Here is a 6,774-nt window from a genome sequence, read left to right on the forward strand (position 1 = left end):
TATCACCAAAATGAAATAAAAAATGGTACCTTTTAAAAAGGAAAGCTTATTTGATAAACGAAAGTGCATATTTGATTAGCGTTTAAATCTTTAAAGTCTTCTAAATATTAAACAACATTTATTTTCAAAATAAATAGGTACAATTACCACAAGTACAAACGCGTTTTCTTAAAATGCAAAGCAAAGAAGTAATAAAAACAGTAAAATAAGATAAAAAGAAATAAAGTGCAATTGCGGGTGAATGTGTTGTTTATAAGTAGAATACGGTCCTAAAAGGTAAAAGATGATCTTCTAGACTCTAATGCTAGTTTTGAAAAAAATCATACTGACTTTAAACACAAGGGAGCGAGATGTCGTCTGTTTCTCCGGATCGTGACGGGAACATAAGAGGTAACAGAGGCAGTATTAGTTTTAATAATTCATAATTATCTTAAAGTATCATCATTTCTTTTATTTTTAAATATCGCACATCTAATACGCGCACTTTTGAATATGTTAATGATCCTAAACACCCTTGAGTAAAGTGTCGCATATGAAAAAAAAAGGGATTCGAAAGGTTCAATTTTTTACCCATTTGTTTATTATTATTATTATCATTTTTTTTTGGGGGGGGGGGGGGGTGGGTACAAGTAATCAATAGGTGATGTTAAATTAAGGTTTAAATTATACCTATATGCAAGCTGACCAAAAGTGAAAACAACCTTTTGTTTACCTCTGTCGATTTTATTATGTTTTCATATTGTTTAAATATTTTGTTTAATCAATTTTTTTCTACTTTCTTTAATTTCTCAGTAGGAAGTAAACTAAAACTCTATGCAAAGATTACACTGGTTATTGTTTCTGTCGTGACTACAGCTGTCTTCATTGCTTTTTGCATCGTGCTTGGTTTGCTAATCAAAGGTAATGTCAGCTCTGTCAAACAATAGTGGTTTTATATGTAAGGCAAATGAAAAAAAATGTTTAATGGTAATATGCGTGTTAGAATTAAATATATATATTTTTTTTTATTTCCAGAAAAATTCGGTGAAACAAATAACAATTGTGAAAGTGAAAACTGTCATGACGGTTGGTGTCGAAACATATATATTCACTGTAATTTGTCATTTTACCTTAGCTATACAAGTGCATGTTTACTAGTATTTTTTATTGAAAACACTATTGTCAGCATACAAACAGAAGATCCAATCTTTATAATGTTTATGTGTCATTTTACATTTACATGTATGACGGTTATGTATAAAACAATATACTGTAATTTGTCTTTTTTTGTCTTTTTCTAAGTTTTTTCTTCTACTTTGTCAATTTCTTATATGAAATAGCCTTTTTCCGAAAATTAGATGCAGTAAACCAATGTTTATAACCCCCGCTTTTGGGTCATGCGACCAAGATTATAAACATGACGTTTTGTTTATTATTTTAAAAAATGAAATCTTAAGTCTGTTTTATTTTGTATGTTCCGACTGTCATGAACAAGCAATCAGTATTTTACGTTTTTGTTTACATAACTTTTGTTTACATAATTTGTTTTCACGCTTTAAGAATGTTTTACAGCTCATACAACCTTTAAAAAGTGGAAATAAAATAAAGCTATATTGATCTTAGAGAGAAAACATTTTCTCATAGTCATCCCCTTTGTGAAAAAAATACCATTTTTTTGCCCGCGAATAAGTATTGCTGTACAGAACTTTGTATATAAAAGAAAACTCTTAAATTATTTAAAAAAAAAACACCGTTTTATAGCATACATCAATTCAAAATGAAAACTTGACAAAAGCCAATATTATGTTTTATATTATAATGACGATTTTTAAATACATGTAAACTGCATGATATATATTAGATATTGGTATCCATCCAAGGCGACTATGCTTAGTTACACTTGTTTAAGTGTCTCGACCATTATTTTACTTATTTAATGCCTGCTTTAAATTTTCAGATAAAAACGACGAAACACAAAAACACTGTGAAGGTGGAAACTGTGATGAAGGTTAGTGTCTAGACATATTATACACTGTAATCTCTTAAAACATCAGCCCCTGTCACGGGCGGAAAAGACCCAAATTCAAAGGAGAATTTGGAATTGTTTTGCGTCAGCCACGGTGAAACACTGTTTGAAACAAAAATTCATTATTAAGAACATTTTTTCATTTTAAAATTTCAGTGTCTTGTACTGTCCCAGGGTACACGATTGACCCTGTGTTGAGTTGCTTCCGTTTTTCGAAGGACAATCCAGGACCTAAGAGGCTTGCAAGAGAGAGATGTGCTAAAGATGGCGGGCAATTACTTCTAATTGACTCGGCGTTGAAGGCCTCTGTAGCATTGTCCATACTAGGTGTGTTTTTAGATATTTATTGATTTCTTTTTTAAGGCTAGATTTAGTAAACCATAGAGGTGCTGGATTTAATATGATGTAATATTTGATTGAAAGTACCTTATTTCGACATTTTGGGGAATACCGTTCATGGAAAATGACACAATGCCATGTTCATTGTAAATTAAGTCGTGTAAAAACTATCCCAGATACTACTAGGTCTGAAGTGCAAACCAAGACGCCAAAGTTTTTTTATAGTCCATTTTTCTGAAACTTAAATAATTTAGTTCTTAGAAAAGATCCTTTTTACATTAAAAAAAATATTGAAGAAAGAACAGCGTTTGACGGAATGAGAAATCTGTCGTATTTTATACATAATTTTAAATTCTCTGAATTTGCAACAAAGACCTGAATATCAAAAACACATCCGTTTTCTTTTTGACAATATCTATGTGTATGAAGCAATTGTTTTCAAGAGATTGCTCGAACACTATCATATTGCCACGAATGCTAAAACAACGATTTTGAAGAATTGCTTACGGTAATTTCAATTCACATACAGTTAACGTTATAATTAATTGCAAGTCAAAATTGCATACAAAGCTAGGTGGATTAAGATATTTCACCAATTTCAAATTAGAAAGAAATGATGAAGGAAAAAACCCAATATTTATTCATTAAGTTAATATAATATTGGGATGTAGTTTGAACCACGAGAAAAATTGAACCCGGATTCTAAATATTACTGAGAAATATTGAACACTCCTCTATAAAATTTAAAACCCCGGGTTCAAAATATTATGACCGGAAACCCCTCTCTGATTTTCATTTGCTCTTGGACAGGGGTTCAAGATATTAGCAGCCGGGACAGATGTAGATATCATGACCGCGAAATATTACCCAACTCTTTACCTATTTTCAATTTTTACTGGAGAGGGGTCTCATAATATGACGACAGACCTTCTTACGTCTGATTTTTATTTGCTATATGAAAGGAGGTTCAAAACATCATGAATGCAAAATATTGTTAACCCCCTCCCTCCCCCCATTTTCTCACCTACATGTACTTTTAAACTACATTTAAGATAGGGTTTTACATATTATTTCCGTATAATATATTGGCCATCCCTCCCCCTCCGCTGATTTGCATTTGCTATTGGAGATTCAAAATATATTCAAAATATTATAACCGCGAAGTAATTACCCCATGAAATATGACGGCTTTTGAACATTGCATGATTAGAATGCACAAACAATTTATCTAGACAAACGTACTTAAACATCAAGAAAGTATACAAATGAGTAGATATACGGATATATAAACATTGCTACAGAATCTTTTAATGGGACTTGGACACGATTTTAGGACATTTTCTTTTTTTATGTTTAAAATGGTTTACTTGCTCATTTTGAATGATTGACCAAAATTTCAACATTTGAATGTTAGAAGTCAAGTTTTAAGAGAGATATAGAGGTAAGAAATCATTGTTATGTAAACAAAGCTCGAGTCTTATATTTGTTTACAAATAATGTAAAGTATGGAATTATCATTTCTTTGACCAAATGACTCGTGGAAAACAAGGTAAACCGTTTCAGTATGTTCATAGATAATATGATAAACAGAAAAAAGCAACATTTGATTGAGACTTATACCAATAAAACACATATGTAAACCATAACAAAGCTTGAGCTTTGTTTACAAAACAAAGATTTTCAAACTTTGTATCTTGGTTATAACTTAATATTTGACTTTCAAGTTTTGATAAAGCATTAAAAGTACCCATATTAACCATTCTAAACATTAAATTTGAAAAAATAAAATTTTAGATTTTGAGCTCAAATCTGTCCAAGTCCCTTTAATAAATATATTTAGAACAATAAGAATTTAGATTTGGAAAAAAAGATGCATACAAAAAAAAGTTATGAGTGTATGAAATAGAAAACAAATAACTAAAAATATTGTACATCTATTAATTAAACGTATGCTAAAACTACCTTCCCACAAGAAAAGTAATCCCAAAAAAGTACATCATTTTACAACACTTTTTACATTAACCAAAGCTTTTGAACACTGCAACTTTTTCCTTTCATCAGCAAATACCTAAGTATACAAAAGAATAAGCTAGAATGTACTTTCATAACTCGAAACATAATATAATCAAAGTACTGAAGAACTGACGGGAGTTGATTTTGTCGATGTTTTCAATGATATGTTATTTTGCATGACAAGTACATGTATACGTAGTTTTTAATTTGAATAGCGCATATTTTTATAATATGAATTTTTCAACTTTTTCGACTAGAATGTCGCGAAACCTCCATATGAATCATGTTAAATAAAATTTAAGGATAAAATTAATTCAATCAAACTATGTATCAGTGGTAGAAATATTTCTCGAAAATTGTATGGATCCAAGCAATATTGAACTCTAGTCTCGTTCAACGAAACGCTCGGCTGACACCGTAAATCTCCGACAAGGGTTTACGGAGACAGCCGAACGTCGAGTTGAACGAGACTATATTGAACTCTGGCGTAGGAATACATACGACTACAAAAAATGTTTAAATTGTTCGTACCATTTAAAATCTGACTATTTCTAAGGTATTTGTAAATAAGTTTCCTTGAAAAACAATGCTTTAGCATACATTACATCGAATTCATCAATTATTTTCAAGAACTAAGTCTTGTCAGGAGCAATGATTTGTGCTGAGGTCCAAACACTGTTTCACTTTCGGTTTGTCCGAGTGACTGCATAGGAAAGTTGATTAAAAATCAACTCCCAAAAATGTTAGTTCCAAAAACTATACTCCTTTTAAGTTAACATATATAATTTTGCATGACAAGAAGTCAGACTTTATTAAAATAATTACACACATATTTGTTTCTAATATGAATTGACGCGGGGTTTTTTCCACACGAATTCTGAGCTATAGACGGAGAATCCCACATGAATAGTGTTATGCAATACTTAAAAATAGAGATAAAGTCGTCAAAATTTACAATACATTGCGTATCAGTAATCGAACCAAATACTAAAAACCATTACTGTTTCTATCTTTAGATTAAATATTCTGTCCTTGATACAAAACGCTACCGCTGTTAGAAGTGGCGCTGTGGTAATCAATGAAAGCTAACTGGCGTATGATTATTTTTTTTTATACGACTACAAAAAATGTCTAAATTGTTCGTATCATTTAAAATACGACTATTATCAAACTATTTATGAATAAGTTTTCTTGTAATACAATGCCTCTGAATACATTTTATCGAATAAATCGATTTTTTTTTTTAAGTAATATGTCTTGTCAGCGGTGATGGTTTTCCATTCATGGAGTGTGCTTAGTTCACTGTTTTACTTCCGCGTTTCGCCAGCGTAACAGCATAGGAGATTTGATTAAAACCAACTCTCAAAAAGTATTGGTAAGGGCATCATACTTGACCTGTGAAACTTAAAACTTTGACATTGAAAATAATTGAGCACAATGTCTGTACACTAGTGATGATGTAGAATGTTACTACTGTAACAAAAGAAACACTATACACATTTATATTTGTATTGTGAGAACGCTATATTACAAACGCCACTGAAATGCGGGTTTTGCTTTGATCATATTATACGGCAGGTGCTATTATATAAATAGTGCCTGTTTGGGAGGGTAACAGTTGAAATTGACACCCCGAGAAAACCATTGTCAACCGACGCAAAGTGGAGGTTGACAATGGTTTTCGAGGGGTGTCAATTTCAACTGTTATCCTCCCAAACAGGCACTATTTATTTTGTTATACTGAATGTCTTTTTTAAAATTTTTAAGAAAATTTTACTGCTTTTATATAGGAATAACGTGAATTCTACAGCGAACCGTACGCGCATAATTTTCGCGCATGTAATATTTTTTAATGTTACCCGTTGCCAAGTGCGTTGCTAACGCTGAGGGTAATAGTAAATATTATTAACTGCGTCTTAACCAATCAGATTTCAGTATTTAACATGAAAGTATAACAATATTTTTTAGCTGCCTTGAGTAAATGAAAAGTTTGATTTATATTTTTAAAATAACATGAGTCGCACAGGTGACCTATTGCTATGTGTTCGTCCGTCGTCGTGCCTCGCTCGTCGTCCATTAACAAATTAACATTTTAAATTCTTAAAAGTGGGGTCGTTTTTCTTTATTACGATGTAGGGGCAGAACATAATATTTCAATTTATTTGTTCTAGAGTTTTTTTTTTTGTTTTGTTATTTCCCTCCAGTTAACGAGTCATCGCACGGTATTTGGATACAAGGAACGAGAACCTCTGTCTCATCGCCTTGGTTGACTGACGATGGGGATGACCTCCCTTATATTGGACCAAACTATAGAGATTTTGCTAGCGATCCCAGTCGCCCGCCTCTGGAGTTGAGTTTTGATAAAGACAACACGTTTCTTGGAGGACCTGGTGACTCGTACTACCATGTTATTTGTG

At 31.8% G+C, this 6,774-nt stretch overlaps 1 long non-coding RNA gene across 1 annotated transcript; it reads left to right on the forward strand.

The window, feature by feature from the left end:
- The first annotated feature begins 1,953 nt into the window (after positions 1-1,953).
- Positions 1,954-6,774, forward strand: LOC128164128 (uncharacterized). The gene is made up of 3 exons (XR_008240903.1): positions 1,954-1,987; positions 2,162-2,332; positions 6,562-6,774. It is a non-coding gene; the product is annotated as an uncharacterized LOC128164128 (long non-coding RNA).

The sequence above is a fragment of the Crassostrea angulata genome, chromosome 9, assembly GCF_025612915.1.
Source record: "Crassostrea angulata isolate pt1a10 chromosome 9, ASM2561291v2, whole genome shotgun sequence".
NCBI classification, from domain to species: Eukaryota; Metazoa; Mollusca; class Bivalvia; order Ostreida; family Ostreidae; genus Magallana; species Magallana angulata.